We start from the raw sequence: 18,175 nt of genomic DNA on the forward strand, positions 1-18,175 counted from the left end.
TCCCAGGGGCCATATGAAAAGATGGGCATGGTGACGTCCCTTCACTGAGGAGGCAGAGATGGGTGGGTCCCTGGGTTCACTGGTCAGTTGGTCTGGTCTAACGGTCAAGCTGCAGATCTGTGTGAGAGACAAAAATGATAGATCTTAAAGAATGGCATCTGAGGTTGACCTCTGGCACACACACACACACACACACACACACACACACTACAGATACACACACACAAACCACATACACAGACACACACACACTATAACACACACATACACACACTATACACACACACAGAACATACACACACTATACCACACACACACACACAAACCACATACACAGACACACACACTATACCACACACACACCATACACACACACACACAGAGCACACACACACACAAACCACATACACAGACATACACACTATAACACACACACATACACATACACACAAACCACATACATAGACACACACACACACATACACACACACAGCACACCACAAACACAAAAACCACATATACACACAAACCCCACATACACACGCACATACAAACCACATGCACAGACACACACACTATAACACACACATACACACCACATTCACACACACACTCACACATACACACACCACATGCACATGCACATACACACACACCATATGCACACCACACATAGCTTATGTACACCACATACACAGTACACACACACACACACACACACACACACACACACACACACACACACACATTCTAGTTCCCCAGTAGGCCAAAAGAGTAAGAAAACCTCCCCCAAATATATGCTACTACTCCTAATCCAGGCAAGCAGGAAGCATCCTGCTCTTGCGTCCACAGCATTTATCTCTGCGGTGACATTTCTAGTCTACTACTGGGGAGTAGAGCAAGGCAAAGCTGCAGGCCCCAGGGGGTAGCCCCTCCATCAGTTCACCCCAGGACTCCTGCTCCTTAATATTCATGCTACCCTCTCACGTTCCTTCACCTCACCAGACACAGAGACCCTGTCCTGAAGATAGGTTCACTCACCTATCATGGCCGCATGGGTGGTTTCAGGTACAGCTGGTTGCAGGAGCTCAAGTGATGCCTACCTCCGCTTGTAATTTGCTGTACCCCTGGTCGACTGCATTCTCAGCCGGGGTCTCTGATGTGATGGCTTCAGCAGCCTCAGTTCATGTCCCAGCTCAGCATCTTGAGCCAGAAAATTGCTCTGGCCCAGAGCTTACAGCCAAGGATGATTCTCTGGTCAACATGAGTAGGATTCTGAGTACCTAAGCCAAGTTATGTGATGATATCCAGCCAGGGTAGAGCCACTCAGACCAAACCAAGTCTTGTTTGCTGGAAGTAAGGAAGTGGGAGGAAGTCCACTTCCTCTTCTGTGCCTCCCCACCACTGCTTATGTCCCCCAAGTCCTGCTTATCTCAGGTGCCAGTCGAGCCCCAGGTTGCCTCAGATAATCAAGGACCTGAGGTGTCCTGCCCAGAGGTCCTAGGCATGGTTCTGAAGAGTTCTGGTTCTCTCTGAGACTCAATGTCCCATGAAGCACTGCTAATCTCTGACAGCCCTGAGGACAACAGTGCCACCTCAATGCAGCTAAGGGAGGGACCCGGCAGGGGCAGGATGGCTTGGAGAGCAGGCTGCATCTCCTGGCTGCTGCAGTTCCTGCAAACTGGATCAGGGATGCTTGCGGCTGAAATTCCTACCTCAGACCTTTGAAACCTTTTCTTGCCTCTGCTTAGTACCCTACCATTTCCAGGATGAAGGAAGAGAAAGTTTCGTTCAGGTGCATAGCCACTCACTCCAGAACACAGAGCTGCCTCCTGCCTCCAGCTCTCTGGAGACACATGTCCACCTACCATAAAAATACTAAAGTACTGTCCTTGCTGCCTATCACAAGGCTAAAGGAACTTTCTGGAAAGATCTCCAAACCAGCCTGTTCTCACTGGTGCCTGGCGGGTCCTGAGAGCACTGCATGAGGGCAGAAGAGGCTATTGCTATACTGGAGTTCACTGTGTTCATACCAGGGACCTAACCAAGAACAAGAGGGAAGGTGACCCTCAGGGGAGGGAGGGAGGGAGGGACGGAGGGAGGGAGGAACAGGCAGCCCTCGTGGAAGGGTCCCTCGGTGACTTCAGGAATGGTTCCTTCACTGGTTTCCCTTTCTATCACTGTGTGCGCTTTTGCTTCTTTCTTTTAAAGATGCTTTGGAAAGCAGATAAACGGTTGCCTTGGCAACTGCATCAGCAGCCTCTTTGATAAAGCAGCTTTTCAGAGATGTGCAGCCTTGGATCACTCATTCTGTAGGTGTGCATTCACTTACACAGCTGTGAATGGTCAAAGGCCTACCTGGACCAGGCCTGGCAGGGTGATGGGGACGGGGCAAAATACAGCCTGCCTCACTGAACTGGACGGGCTTAGAGGAAGACAGCCAAAAAGTAAATTAAAAGTGGTCAGGATGAGGTGAGCAAAGAATATACCACAAATGCAGACAATATGCAGGACAGACCGGAGAGAATTACAGGGGAAACAACTAAAAGACCTCTAAGGAGGAGGTCTGGGCCGAGCGTGCGTGCTCTCCTTCTCATGTGTGTGTACTGGGAAGACAAGAGGTTGACATCGGGCGCCTTACTCAGTAGCTCTCCACATTGTGTTTTGAGACAGGGTCTCTCACTGAACCTGGAGCTCCCAGACTGACTGCCTGACAGACACTGGGGATCTTTCTGTCTCTGCCTCCCCAGTGCTGGGATTATGGGCATGCCCCACCATTCCCAGACAGACCTCTGTGAGTTCAAGGTCAGCTTGGTCTACAAAGGGAGGACCACAGAGTGAGACCTTGTCTCAAAATCAAACAAACCACCCACATTATTTTGTGTGTGTGTGTGTGTGTGTGTGTGTGTGTGTGTTGCCTGATGTATTTATAAGCACCACGTGCATTTCTAGCACCCAAGAAGGTCAGAAGAGAGTATCGGGTCCCTGAAGCTGGAGTGACCGATGGTTGTGAGTCACCATGTGGGTTCTGGGAACTGAACTAGGGTCCTCTGCAAGAGCAGCAAATTCTTAACTGCTGAGCCACCTCTCCAGCCCCTAAGGAGACAGTCTTTACATCCAGGACTAGCATATACAGAGGACTGAGGCAGGTGAAGAGCTGTAGGAAGAACAGACAAGACAAAGGCCTTGATGTTAGCAAGAGCTTAGTAAAGTTCTGTAACCAGGGGAAGCCTGTGTGACTGGAGGCCGGGGTGCCAGTGAAGGAAGAAGTGGCCTTCCAAACATAAGTACAAAGCACACTTGTGCACACACGGACACATGCACATGTACACGCACACACACATGCGCGCGCATGTGCACAGGGGTACACAGTTCTGCTGTTTTGCTCCCTTGACTCACTGTATGAAAACTGTCTGCCTGTCTAGACCTCGGTTGTTATACCTGTAAGCAGAAGATTTTCTTCACTAGAAGTCCTCCAGATGCCACTGCTGGATCAGCTGGGGTTAGAGAGGAGGTAAATGCTCCTGCTGTTTGGGAAATGACCTCAGGGTTCCACGGGAACGCAGTTTGAGAATAAGTCCCAAAGAGAGGTAAAAGATTATCTAACACCCCTACACCTGTGTCCAGAGCCGGAATGCAGAGAGCACATTGTAAGTAGCCTCTGAGAAGCAGCAGAAGATACTGAAGAGTAGCAGTAAATCAGACAGTGGAAGGCAGCACGTGGAGGCTTGGCATAGCACCCATGGTCCTAGGAACGCTGGCTTCCCAACCTTCAGGAGGGCTGCAGGCATGTTCAGTTTGTTCTTGTACCTAAAGGGTGTCTCTAAGTGAAGTCAGGCACGTGAGGAAGGACCAGACATGTTCATACACACTCAAAACGAAAAGAAGCCACTCTGGGAAAAATATGATTTTGTAGAGGAATTCAGAGGCAGTTAAACTGCACGTGGCTTTCCCTGTGACATAGGCATTGCTGTTTCTAGGACCCTCCCTGATACGTCATGAATACACTGTGCTTCTAAGAAAAGACTGGCTTCTATCCAAATAAATAAATGATACTGTTTATCTGGGCACATCCAAGAACTCCAAAAGCAAGCCCTGTGCATATTGTCCCAGTGATGGGCTCTGTGGTAAGAAAAGCCCATAGGCTCCAACATGGCAGCCTCAGCCTAGGCAGCCACCACACATCACACTCTGCTCGACCTGGGTATCATCAAGTGTCCACGCATGTGGCCTCCCACAATCCTCTGCTCACGGGGAACTGCGCACACCACCCCATGAGCTGCAGGCACCCGCTTCCCTCCTCACGTGCCCATCTCACTGATCAGACCTCACTTCCCGCACCAAGTGCAGATATAAGAACTTCGACATGGCAGCAACAGAGCCTTAAAGCATGAGGACAACCCTTTCTGCCCAGGACAAGGCCAGGGGTTGTGAAGGCCAGCAACTGGCGGAGCTGAGATGAGTAACCGAGAAAATGGAGATCAAGTAACTGTATGTCCACTGCAAGGGCACCGACAGCATCTCAGAGTAGTTTAGACAAGGTAAAAATCCATCCATCTCTTGGGTAAGGGGGGCAAAGGCTGACAGGTCAGCTCCTCCATGAGAAGAACCCCAAACCTTTACTGTGTTTTTAGTCCGTGTGGCTCAAGCTCTCCTCATGGACCAAGCTGCTAGGCTCTGACCATCCCACCGTACTTTAGATAAAAGGAAATATGCTATGTGAAGGGCCCGGTGTCTGCCCTAGTCAGCTCCAGCAAGCAGTTTTCCTCTCGTCTCTTCAGGCATTCCTCCTTGTAAATTAACTGCAGAGATGGCTCCGCTGGCTGCACGGATGGAGCACTGGATGCCTTTCCAGAGGACGAGAGTTCGAATCCCAGAACTCATCAGGCAGTTCACAGTCATCTGTAACTGCAGTTGCAGGGAATCCACTGCCCTACCCTCTTTAGGCCTCCACCAGGCACCAGACACATGTGGTACACAGACATACAGACAGGACAACCATAGACATCGAATAATAAACAAAATTATCTGCAGGATCTAATCACATGACTGCCTAACAAGAATGTGACTTCTACTTGTGCATAGTGCCTGCAGTATTCTCTCTCTCTCTTCCTCCCTCCCCCCTCCCACCTCCCTTTGTGCGTGTGCGTGCGTGTGTGTGTGTATACGTGTGTGTGTGTGTGTGTGTGTGTATGTGTGTGCGTGTTCTTTGACAGTCTTCCAATCAAGTTGTTTCACCATCTGTCCTTCCCCCACTGGAGCCTTTTGACTGCTCAGACCAGTAGAGCAGGTGATGTAGGGTGACCTTGAACATCAGGCTACAAAAGAGCACAAAGCTTATGCAAGGCTGGTCAGGAGTTACTAAGTAAGTACCTGCTTGTTCGTGGCTCAGGCCTGGGCTCAGGAGCCCGTGCATTGATCTTAATGTCCTGCTCTGCAGATTCTCACACTTCTCTTTGGTCTTAAGATAAGCCACCTCCCCGCGTCCACTCTTCAAAGGGGAAAAGGGCAAGTGGAATTGCTGATGGGGTCAGCTAAGAAAGCACATGGCAGACTTCTGGGAGCTGAACCCAGAAGGAGACTGCCAGCCTTAGGTGTCCCTGCAAGACCATCTGAGGCTCACAGCCACAGGTCGGACCTGTATGGGACATAAAGACCTCACGAGACACCATCAGCAGAGATACCTTGAAACTGATGAGCTGGACAGAAACAAGTACTCTCTGACACTGTCTGTACAAAACCCAACATGGCCATATCTGAGTGATGACCTGGCTTGAATTCTCCAGACTGCGTCCAAGAAGAGGGACCACTGTTTCCAGATGGGTTACAGCTCTGGTCTCAATTCTGTCTTGTCTGTCTCCTACTACAGTACGAGATTTACTAAAATACCAGTTCATTACCCCAGCATCTCCATGGTACCCAACCTAGGGCAAAGCGCATCCCCAAACCCTCTTTGCAGTCACCCAGATGCCATCACAAGGCCTCACTAAAACTGTCTTCCTGACACGGAGGGGTCACCAACCAGTATTCCTTTGCAGCTGCAATGACGTTCTCATTAAAATCTGTTCACAGTTAAAACTGTGGGGCTGCTCCCTTGTGGTTTCAAGTTAGAGATCCCCAGACTGAAAATGAATTAAAATAATTGTATATATGTGTAATAAATCAAAATAATTTTATACATAATATATATCACATATTTAGTAAAACATACAAGGGCCAGCCTCTCAGCCTAGAGTTCTCAGCAGACCGTAACACTGCCAGCAACATCATCAATATTACAAATTTCAGAGTATGTCTTTTTATTCTTTGAAAATTCCATACACATGCTCACACCCACTTCAACTCTCCTGTCCTCCACACTGCTCTCTCTCTCTCGGTTTCTATCTATTTATACATAATTAATAAGATCGTGATAATAAGTATCATTACTTACTCACCTGTCTACGGTCTAAATATGACTTGCTTCAGGAATTCGATTCTCATAACTCTCCCTCCCAAAGAAATGAAATCCCATCCACTTACTATGTTAGGCTGGATTGCACGTAATAGGATGTTCAAGGAGATTGGTGGCCCAAGGCTGTGATCCCAGCACTCAGGAAGGAGTCTGAGGCAGGAAGATCCAAGGTGGAGGCTAATCTGAGCTAGGTAGTAAGATCCTGTCTCAAAGACAGAAAGGAAAATTCGAATAGCCCTTTTTAGCAGTTTAAAGCCTTTGCTACATTAAAAAAGCAAACAAATTTGCTTTTCTTTTAAATGGCTTATGGTATAAAACAGGCGTGGTACTAGAGTGTGTGTGGCCAAAGGCCTGACCTCTACATTTGCCTGGTTCTGGACAGACTCTGAGGGGCCAGCAGGTTCTGACTGACCATGCATCTGTGGACCAGCCCGAAATGCTGCCCTGCATCATCATCCTCCAGCAGCCTGCGTCTAGCTTTGGCCTTCCCTGTTAGTCAGGCCAAGTCAGAGGGAAGGTTTAGAGAGGCCAGGCTTTGAGGGGACTCAGCAGAGTCATGTTTCACCAGGTAGGTGAGAGGATGGAGTGACTCTCAGAGAGATTCCCACCTCCGTGTGTTTCTCTCCCATGTCAAAGAGTCTGCCAAACCAGCCGAAGCCCATAGAGACCAGACAGCATCGTTCGCACAAGCCTGGAGAGCAGCAGTGGACGCCAGCTTCCCAGATAAATATGCATGAGTCATATCTACATAAACCAATTATGAGATATTAAGAGATAAACGTCCATGAAGAAGCATTCTGCATATGTGTGTGAGGCCACCTAGACCAGTTGGACAAAACTGTCCACTCCCAAAACATGGGCTGTGCCAAGGACAGAAGAGGACAGAAGCAGAGTGGCATCGTGACGGAAAACCTGCTGAGGACAGCGAGAGGGGGAGGGGAGGCCAACTCTGCTGCCTTTCTCCAAACATGGAGCCCACACACAAGTAATCTGAAAATTCACAAAATTCCTGTCACAGCCCAGAGGAGCCATGATAGAGCTGGATAGAAAGCAGTCCTGGATGGACCTTCAGCCCAGGACCTTAGGGACTGACTGAGGAAGTATAAGGTGTGAACCTATCAGCTGTGTGACAATATTGGTAAGTTGTGATACATGCGGTAGTGTTCTGATGCATGCGACACACCAGCCTGGGCCCCGGGCTGCCCTCACCAGCCAGGTTTGGACCCCCATTCTCAATGGGCCAGTCACAGAGACAGGTCATAGTAAAAAGCAGGGAAAAGAGAGAAATCCAATTCATGTTGGGAAGACCAACAAAGACATCTGGTGACCACTTAAGAATCCCTTGCCCCCTCCCGACAAGCCCTTCTTGGGGTCCTGACATGAGGCTCATGTTGAAATGGAGAGGCAGAGGCATGCACAGCTGGAGCAGTAAAATCTCTCTTCCTCTGTTCGTCCTCTGGACAATACCAGCCTTCAGCCTTGTCCTTTTCCCAACAGGAGACTCTTGGGGAGACCCCAGTTTCTTAAGGACCACTAAGGAGGGCACAAGGGTCTCTCCTTGGAATAGCTTCACCCACGCAGGGACCCTTACACACTAATATGTTAGTGGTGGGGAAGTGCCATGACATGCAGGAACTCCGTCCTATCTTCCAATTGCTCCGTTGCTCTGTTCTTGTTGTTTTCAGATTTGCTTATTTTATATGAATGAGTGCTTGCCTCAGAGGTCAGACCTGGAGTCATGGATGAGTTCTGGGAACTGAACCCATGTTCTTTGCAGCAGTAGCAGGGTGCTCTTAACCACTGAGCCATCCCTCCAGCTGGCGAGCTGTTCATTTTCTTTAAAGTATAGAAAGAGTCCACCCAGAGCTGACCCATGCCCGTGTGTCATCAATGTTTCAGTTCCGCCTTAACTTCAGGTTGCTTCAGCTGGCTGTACCTTAACAGTTCATCTTTAACCTTTTGATTCAAAATGGCAACTGGGCTCCAGCCTTCATCCCTGAGCTCTATGCCAGGAGAGAGAAAGAGAGATGCAAGGGGGCTTTCCTCCCAGCCTCTCCTGGGGATATTTCACAGAAGTCTCACTTAATGGCTTGCACTTCTGGTAGTCAGTAGCTTCGAGAGCCGCCAGCACTGTTTTTGGAGGGGAAGGGGTTGAGATAGGGTTTCTCTGTGTAACAGCCCTGGCTGCCCTGGAGCTTGCTGTGTAGACCAGGCTGTCCCTGAACTCATAGATCTGTCTGCCTCTGCCTCCCGGGTGCTGGGATTAAAGGTGTGAGCCAAGGGTGTGAGCCTCTGCCATCTATTGAGGAGGGGACAGACAGATTTGGGGAAACAAAGAAGTAGCCGAGAGCAGGAAGTGCAGAGGCAAGCGATGCCCTCTGGGTGAATCTAATTCTATCTTAGAGAGGAACACTGCCCTGCTTGAGGGTTTTGTCAACTTGAAGCAAATCTAGCATTATCTGGGGAAAGGGATCTTCGACTGAGAAAATGCTCTGTCAGACTGGCCTGTGGGCAAACCTGTAGAGCATTTTCTTGATAATGATTTGTGTGGGAGAGCTCAGCCCATTGTTAGTGGACACTATTAACGTCCAGTACCGGGGACAGGTATTCCAAGTTCTATAAGAAAGCAACCACACAAGCCAGGAGGAGCAAGCCAATAAGTGGCATTCCTCTGTGATTTCTGTTTAAGTTCCTGCCTCCCGGTTCCTACCCTGCTTGGGTTCCTTCCCTGACTCCTCTCAGGATAGACATCTGTCACAGGATAGCATCTGTAACTGGGATGTGTAAGGCGAACAAAATGTTTCCTCCCCAATTTGCTCTGAGCCATAGTGTTTCGCCATAGCAACTGAAATCAAACTGGGACAAACACACAGAAGGTCAAGAGGTTCAGTGATTTTCCCAGAGCCCGAGCTCCGATGAGGAGGATGTCAGGTCTGAAGCCACAGCCCTGACGTTTGGGAGCTGGGGAAAGGACTCAGTGCGTGGAGTAAGGCACTTGCTGCAGACACAAGGACCTCAGCTGAATTCCCTGAACCCACGCAATCAGCAGGGCTTCGCACACATCTGTACCTGTAGTAGTCGGGGCTGGGGTTGGGGAAGATAAGGAGCTCTTGGGAGCTCTAAACAATGAGTCCCAAGTTCAGAGAGAGACCTGCCTCAAACAAGAAGGTGGGGGCCAGGGGTGGTGGCACACGCCTTTAACCCCAGCACTCAGGAGGCAGAGGCAATCGGATGCCCAAATTCGAAGCCAGTCAGTTCTAAAGAGCAAGTTCCAGGACAGCCAGAGCTACACAGAGAAACTCTCTCTACACATGCACCATGGCACATACCCACATACACACATATTTACACATGCATGCACGCACATCATATATGATGCACACACATACAATAATTAGTGCATTAATTAATTACAAAATAGGGTGGAGAGCAACTGAGAAAGACACTCAGCATCAATACACACACACACACACACACACACATACACTCACCACCCAGGTCCTGAATCCCGAGTGCAGGCCCTGACCATTAGGCCATGCTGCCTATCTTCAATATGAAAGGGTTAACCAAAGACATACTAGTGCTGTTTTTCTGAGGCTGAACTGTTAATAGTAGTATGGACGTAGGACCATCAACAAGATGCCATTCCACTCCAAGACATTACACACTTCCACCCAACCATGCTGATAACCCCATCATCCTCCCACTACATGGATCTATGTCACCCACAGAGAAATTTCTTCCGACCTTCTGCCTCTTTACCACACAGCCTCTGCTCAGCTGGAATTCATCCATGCATACCAAAGCCACCTCCGAGCTCTCCTCCCTTGGGCAGTGGCCAGTGGTGAAACCCTCTAGGCATGATTATAGTCATGGGTTTTAGATCTTGTCTGTTGACTTTGATGCTAGAACCTTAACCTCTCTGGGTCTTGACTGCCCGATCTGGGAAGTTTGAGCAGTGTCTGTCTTAGAGGGTTGTAAAACCTCAGAGAAAATGGAGGAGAGGCACCAAGCACAATGTCTGGCCCATAGGATACACACACACACACACACACACACACACACACACACACACACGCAAACACACGCACATGCATGCACACATGCACACACAGCAGGACCCAAAGTCCAAACACAAGTTCAGATGGGATCCACCCGCACTTATACTGATGCTGTGTGGCCCCGGTGTCTGTTAGTTACTGTTCTAGGGTTCAATTCCACAGAAAAGCAAATTAAAAATTCCTTTATCGGGTTCACAAACCTTCCTTCATAGCTCATCCCAAGTCCAACTTAAGTTCTGAGAAAAAACACCCACTTCTCAGTTCTGGCTCAGACTCTAATTCTACCATGAAATAATGGTATAGCATTGAACATGTCCTTGCCCAATCAGTTCATGGGACACTGATGCTATTGCCAGAAACCCAGGGTTTTGAGGTAAAGGGGAGAGCAGACTCCTGAGATAAAGAGGAATAAGCTTCCTAAGCCAGGAGGGTGTCTTCAAAGGCAGTGTGGCTCTCCCGGGTCTACCCTAAGCCTTTGCACCCCTCTCCTGTGTCTTTCACTGCACCTGCTCACTGAGACTCCCCGTGTTACCCCTGCTGTGCCGTTCCACACAAACAATGATTCCCACCCACCCACCCAAAACCAGCCATCTGATCCTGTAGAATCAGATCCCAAGCTCAGTGCTTTTCCCAGCTATCGTGTGATAGCTCCCACAGGCCGGAGGCCACCAAGGTATCCCGCGTAGCCCCCAACAAGGTTGCCTCTGTGGTTACCTTGGCCAGGGGGAGTTGGGTGACACCAGAGAGTGACACAACTGTAGTTATAAGCTGGACTGTCCAGGATGGAGCTGGGTGAACCCTGGCAGTTCAGCTACTTCCCCCTCTAGAGCAAGCCCCTCTAGAGACCAGCCAGAGTCTGTGGCTTCCCTCTGCAGGGCACCAGAATGTCATGGTTCTACCCACCCCTGCCTTCCTGACCTCACTCATGACTCAAGTGCCCAAGACAGACTTGGCAGCTGGCTACAGAAGGCATCTGTGAACTGAGGGAATCAGTTGGGGTTATCATGGCCTTTGTGGTGACAGCCCCTCATGTGCCCAGCAAGTGCACAGGTGGTAGCCAGTGTTTGAAATGGCAGGAAGAGATGATTCCACAAGTTGGGAACGGTATATTTCTTCCCCCATACCTTCCATGTGCTCTCGACTTCAAGTACTAAGACCCGAGTTAGCTGCACCAACAGCCAGAGGGCTGGAGGGAACTAGCTAGTTTAGTTTCCCCAGAAATACAAGCAGGTCTGGTCCAGCCCAGCCCACAGCATTCATCTCCATGGAAACCAAACTTCTCTTAACCTGGGAGGCAATGCTGATGGCATGCTAACAATGACGCAGCTAGCTGACATTTTCAGGCCTTGAACCCGTGATCTGCATCTCTCCTGCCATGGTAGGTGCTATCTACCATGCTCCAGGTGAGAAAACTTAGGCTCAGAGAGCATAGGTGATTTCTCCAAACCACAAAGCAAGCTAGAGGCAGAAGCAGAATTCCAATCTTTAGATGGTCAGGTGTTAGAGAGGTGAGTCCTGCCCTAAACACTCCGATCCTTCAGCACTGGGGAAACTGAGGCTTGTGGAGAAAAAATCTGGGGGTACACATTTATAGAACTCCCCCAAAGTTTCACTACCTTAGCCCCACAGGCAACTGTACCCTCAGGGCCTAGAAGAGGACTTGAGGCAAAATGGGTCCTTACTGAATACAGGAAGAAAGAAGGGAAGGAGAGAGGGAGGGAGGGAGGCAGGAACCGAGTCTCTGCCACCAAGAGAGCTGTAGGGATGGCTGTATGCTCAAAGCCACAGTAGCAAGGTCGGGAGCCAGTGAAAAGTGGAATCTTTCCACCCCTCTCGTACAGGCTGCGTCATCCTGCAGGTATGTAGACCACGCCATTCCTGGGGCTTCGTCATACCCACAACCAGGCCTGGCGGACACCCAGCACAGAACCTGATGCCTATTGGCTGGGTTTTCCTGTGGGTGTGAAAACCAAAATATTACCCTAGAGGTGGAGTCGCGTAGCCAAGCTGGGCCAAACCCAAAAGGCAGTCCAGGCGTCCAGCTGGGTCTGTCTGTGTTGGGCTTGGCGGCTGCTTCCTTTGAAATCTGTTTACTTTTTCTGCATAGATAATAAATTCATATATGATCCCAACTCTCAAAGGCACAAAAGGAAAGGTGTCCCTCCCACCACTGACCCCAGCCACCCAGCGGATTTTATCTTCAGGGATGGGAGTGGCATTTACTGGGACTTCTATGCCTTTGCAGCCATGTTCCTGTTCCCACAAACAGCCAGCACGACCACTGGCCATTGCTGTATGCTTACACACCTCCTGTATGCTTGCACACCTCCTGTATGCTTGCACACCTCCTGCAGGCTTGCACACCTCCTGTATGCTTGCACACCTCCTGCAGGCTTGCACACCTCCTGCGAGCTTGCACACCAAATGTGCATACAGCACTTTTGACTGCCCCATAGGATTTTTCGGTGTAGCTTGGCCTGCATTAAGCAATTTTTCAGAAATAGCCATTTTCTATTGCTAATACAAGCAATGGGGAGAGGAGGAGAATGCCACTCTTGCTGGCAGAGTCTGTTTGGCGCTCAGCTGCTTGCCCACACTGAGTCTTTGAGGGCCGTCAGGTACTGAACGTGCTCTAAAGCCCCACTTCTCAGAAGACTTCCTGTGCTCTGACCCCGCTGAGCCTGTGGAGAAAGGCAGCTGGGGCAGGCCTCTTCATTTACCACTGTCACATACACAGCTGCGGAGGGATCCAGTTACCCAGGTGTCTGTGAGCCTCTGCCCTCCCTGCCTGTGACCTCGAGCATGTGACTTCCCCTTCTAAGACCATATCAGACCCAGATCTACTTCATGCCAAACCTGTGTGCACTACCCTGCTCTGTGATTGTCTGTGGTTACAGAGGAATTCATTACTGAGTGGGCATATGGTTTTCCTTCCGACAATCCAAGTATTTAAATACTGATAACAAATCAAAGTTGGGAAACACTCCCTCCCTCACCCATGAGCAGCACAAATGATACTCATCCTGACAGTGTCTGCAGGGATGCTGGCACTTCTCCTTTGCTGGACAGGACAGCATGGGTGGGCAGCGTGCCCTGTGTAGAGGTACCAAGGTAGGATTTGAACCCAGACCCTCTAAGTGACTCCATATGCTCTTGGTTATCAACCTCACTGATTCCAATCGACCACAGCAAAGAGAGCATTCTTTGAAAGCATGACACACACGTGTGCACGCATAGCCATCCACTGGTAGAGGTGAGCAGACCTACCTGTGCTCCCATGGAAGCAGTGCTCTGCCCCCAGAATGTCCCCTCAGTCTGGCAGCCGTCCTATCTAACTTGGGTCTTCACCAGCTAAGCAGCCACTGCATAGGAGTGAAATCAGATCCCAGGCTGAGAGCGAGCTTTTCAAACTGTAGGATTAAGGAATTATCCCAGCCCCATAGACACGGAGGTAAGGTTAGGTGGGAAGGAGACCAGCTTGCCGGTCAGAGCTTCAGAACGTGGGACCAGCTGTCAGGTGATAGGGCTCCGCAGACTTTAGCCCAGCGCCAGGCAGGAGGCTCCAGACAGAACCCTCCCTTCCCCTCCAGCAGGACACCACAGGAGAGGGGCCTCACTAGGGGGTCATGTTGCACTATTTTCAAACCCGGAGGCCAGGCAGAAGGCCAACTCTGCCATCCCGCAGACTCTGCTCCTCACAGTGGGGGGCTACATGTGACAGTCCTGAGCTGCTCTCTTGCTTTATGACAACCGGGAAAGGAAGGAACAGGAAGAAGAAAGACTGCCACCCGACTGGAACCTGAACCAGCTTGCTCTGTCATTCATCCTCCGTGCAAGCTGGGGACACCAGAGCAGAGAGAATTCCCTGCTCCTGGGGGGACTGTTCTAGTGAGACTGACAGACTGACATCAGTGGCCTCTGTGTAACACACCCCTGGAGGTGGTAAACCACAGTAGGTGGCCCAGAGACCACCACTGCCAGTGGTTATATCTGGGCTTTGGGTAAACAGGACAGAGCTCCCTGAGGGGGTAACACAGACACAGAATAAAGGAGAAAAGGAGTCCTGCGGGTCTCCAGCCTTGGTAAGAAGGCAGTGCATGCAAAGGCGCTGGACAGAAATGTGTGTGGCATTCCTGGAGTAGTAGGGAGGTAGCATGGAGTGTGGAGAAGCGGGCTCAAGGTCTTGACAGCCTGGTCAAGCACACTTTGACCGTGAGGGTGTAGTCCTGGCAGAATGGGCTCGCAGTACTCCAGGCTCCCACAGCTCCATACACCAAGTCCAAACTCACCTTTTCTCTACGCTTCCACCACAGGACCCTTGCACATGGCACCTGGAATCCTGTTCTGTTTTCCTACCCTTCAGGCCTGTTAGGCTTAGTGCAGGGGCCACAGTTTCGGTTCTTACCCACTGGAGAGATGCAGTGATCAAAGATGTTACCTGTCTAATTCCCAACTACTTGGTTCCAGCTCAGTTTCCAGCACACTATGGGTTCTCAGGGATGCTTCTCGTACACTTATTCTACAGATTCTAGGATTTCCTCAAGGGGCTCCAATATAAAGGGCTGGAGGAGGGCTCGTTCAAAAAACGCACCTTCGGAGTTTCAGAAGGGAAACAGAAACCAGTAAATGAGCCACTGTCTGTCATACAACTCTGGAGAAACTGAGGGAATTGTGGCCAGGTTTGGAGGCACCAGGCAAACATGAACAGCAACTCATGGAGAAACAACGATCGTGGAGAAACAGGGAAGGACATGCAAAGGAGACAGGGGGTGCAAGACATAAATATTGTATAGTTGCTTAGTGAGAAATTGTGGTGCACACTGAGTTAGAGTACGTGAATAAAAGCTAACTTCCTTGATATTAATCAAAAGGAAGTTTGAGCATGGGCTCATGCATCATGCTAAGCACCTGTGTGCACCATGCTAAGCTCATGTGTGCACCATGCTAAGTTCATGTGTGCACCATTCTAAGCACCTGTGTGCACCATGGTAAGCTCATGTGTGCACCATGCTAAGCTCATGTGTGCACCATGCTAAGCACATGTGTGCACCATGCTAAGCACCTGTGTGCAAGTCCTCCCAACAACTCAATCACCTGAAAGCTCATGACTGCTTCCAAATGAGAAAGCAGACCACATGGCCAGTGAGGAGAAGGGCTGAACGGGGGGAGGCCAGCAGGCTGCTGTACTCACTATGAAGACAACAGATGGCAAAACCAATCGACGTTTGTCCAAAATTAACCAGTGAGGGTGGGGCCCCTTAGAAACACAGAGGTAGGTACCAGGAAAAGAAAACAAACAAACAAACATAAACAAGACAAATAGCTGAACATGGTTGCTTTGGAGAAAGGAGACTGGAGGGGAAGAACGTTTTCACTGAGGCTGTTTAACCCATACAGATGCAAAGGGGAGCCCATAGGTGGGAGCGGGACTTGGGGGGGGGGTGTGACACGAGTGACTTCCCACAATGATGGAAATAGGGCAGCCAGTAATGAGCAAGTGATGATGATGATGGTGGTGGTCGTGGTGATGGTGATGGTGATGGTAATGGTGGTAGTGGTGTTGATGGTGATGATGATGGTGATGGTGGAAGTGGTAGCGGTGGTGGTACTGATGGTGATGGTGATGGTGGTGGTGGAGGAGGTGGTGGTGGTGTTGATGGTGATGGTGGTGGTGGTGGTGATCATGGGGCTGAGGAGATGGCTCAGTGAGTGAAGTGTTTGCTGCACGAGCATGAGGACCTGAGTTCAGATCCTCAGCATTGCAGGAACATGCACGGGTTGTCAGGGACAGACACTGTGTCCCAGTGAACATCTGTAACCCCAATATTGCAGAGACGCACAGGCGGCTCCCTGGGGCTCGCTAGCTTGCTAGCATCCCTGAACAGGGAGAATTGAATTCCAGGGTCATCGAGAAACCCTGCCTCAAAAGCCAAGATGAAGGAGAGGCAACAGAGGTGGCCCTCTGGCCTGCACAGGTACACGTGCAGACAAGTACACCTGTATAAACACGTGTACACACATGCACACTACATACAATGATGTTATATCATAGCCTGGAGGGAAGGGTGCGGATGTTCACGCTTCGCTTAGGAAAGCTTTATAAGACGTGTTGATAGTATGGAGAGATAGACGGGTGGACTGATGGACTCCAGGCAGAACGAATGCAGTGAGGCAATGAAGTGCATTCGGAGGTGGACAAGTGGATAATTTCTTCATGTTTCTGATTACGAGCCAGGGAAAGCGGGCCATTTCGTGTGTTATTCGAAACATATACTATTGTTAGGAGCCTCGCTGGGGGCCTGGAGTGTGGGCTCAGCAGTTTACCTGTTGCTCTTGCAGAGGGCCTGGGCTCGATTTCCAGCATCCACGTACAACCATCCCTAATTCCAGTTCCAGGGATCCAGTGCCCTCTTCTGACCTCCACAGTCACCAGGCACATGTGGTGCACATACATACTTGCAAGCAAAACATTCACATACATAAAATAAAATAATCTAAAAGTGGCAAAACTAAACAAAAAAAAAAAAAAAAACCAAGCAAGTAGGGTTGCTCTGCCCACACCTGGATAGACCACACACCTTCTGTGTAGGCAGGGGTAGCTGTCACTATACTCTAGCCTTTGTCCCCACTGTGCTCTGAGAACTCAGAGTTCAGGGGACAATAGCCTAACTCCTCACTGCTCTGTGCTCCCCAGCACCCGGGACACCAGGCCAGATGGAGACGTCTGCCCTGGATCTCCTGGGATGCCCTGTTAGCAGATATAACCATTTCACCAGAGACAGTCCCTATAAGCTAGCTGCATTCCACTCTCTGCCAAAAGGTAAACTGAGGCTGGCGTGTGGGGCTTTTCCCAGGGGCCCTTTACACCTCTAGCACTGAAGTGAATGGCCAAACCAGTCTCCCAAGCTCCTTTGTGTATGGTCAGCTAGGAGGGAGGAACAGAAAACGGGTCTCTGCCTAATTAGGCAGCCCGGCAGCTGGGGCCAGGCTGGCTGGGAGCCCCGGGAGCCCCGGCAGCCGGGGCAGCAGCTGCAATGTCTCTGTGTGGCTGAAAAACAGCAGCTCTTGAGCTTAGGCTCCTGCTTCTCACCCCACAGGGGAGGTAGGACAATGGAGGAGCAAGTTCCCCAGATCCTAGGGCTGCCAGGAAAGGGGAGTCTCACAGCCTTCTGCTTCCACAGATTCTTAGAAGCCTGGGAACCTTCCCAAGACCAGGCAGCACCTATGGCAGAAAGCAAGCCAGGCCCAGCCCCACGGCCACCTTCAGTGATACCCTGCAGAGTGCCCAGCTACGGGGAGACACAGCTCTACATTTAGGGCTGATGTCCCTGGGTGTCCTTGATTTAGACTCCTCCACCAGATTCTGTTCTCCCTGAATACTGGGATGAGGACCATGTCTGATATGGGTACCCAGTAGGTGCTTAACTGATAAAAGAACTTGAGTACACGGGGAGGGAGACGCTCCAGGGTGGTGCTGACTACTGTGCACTGTCTGGACTGTAGCCCAGGCTGCCCTGCAGTCCTGCCCTGAGATGGCCCACAAGTCACCACCACTCCATGTTCCACTTCCTGCTCTAAGACCCCACACCTGCCTCTCCAAACATCACCTCATGTATCCGATGAGAGGTGTGGCCAGGAATAACCCCTACTCCAGGAACTG

The sequence above is a fragment of the Rattus norvegicus genome, chromosome 3 (genome assembly GCF_021556685.1).
Source record: "Rattus norvegicus strain SHRSP/BbbUtx chromosome 3, alternate assembly SHRSP_T2T, whole genome shotgun sequence".
NCBI classification, from domain to species: domain Eukaryota; kingdom Metazoa; phylum Chordata; class Mammalia; order Rodentia; family Muridae; genus Rattus; species Rattus norvegicus.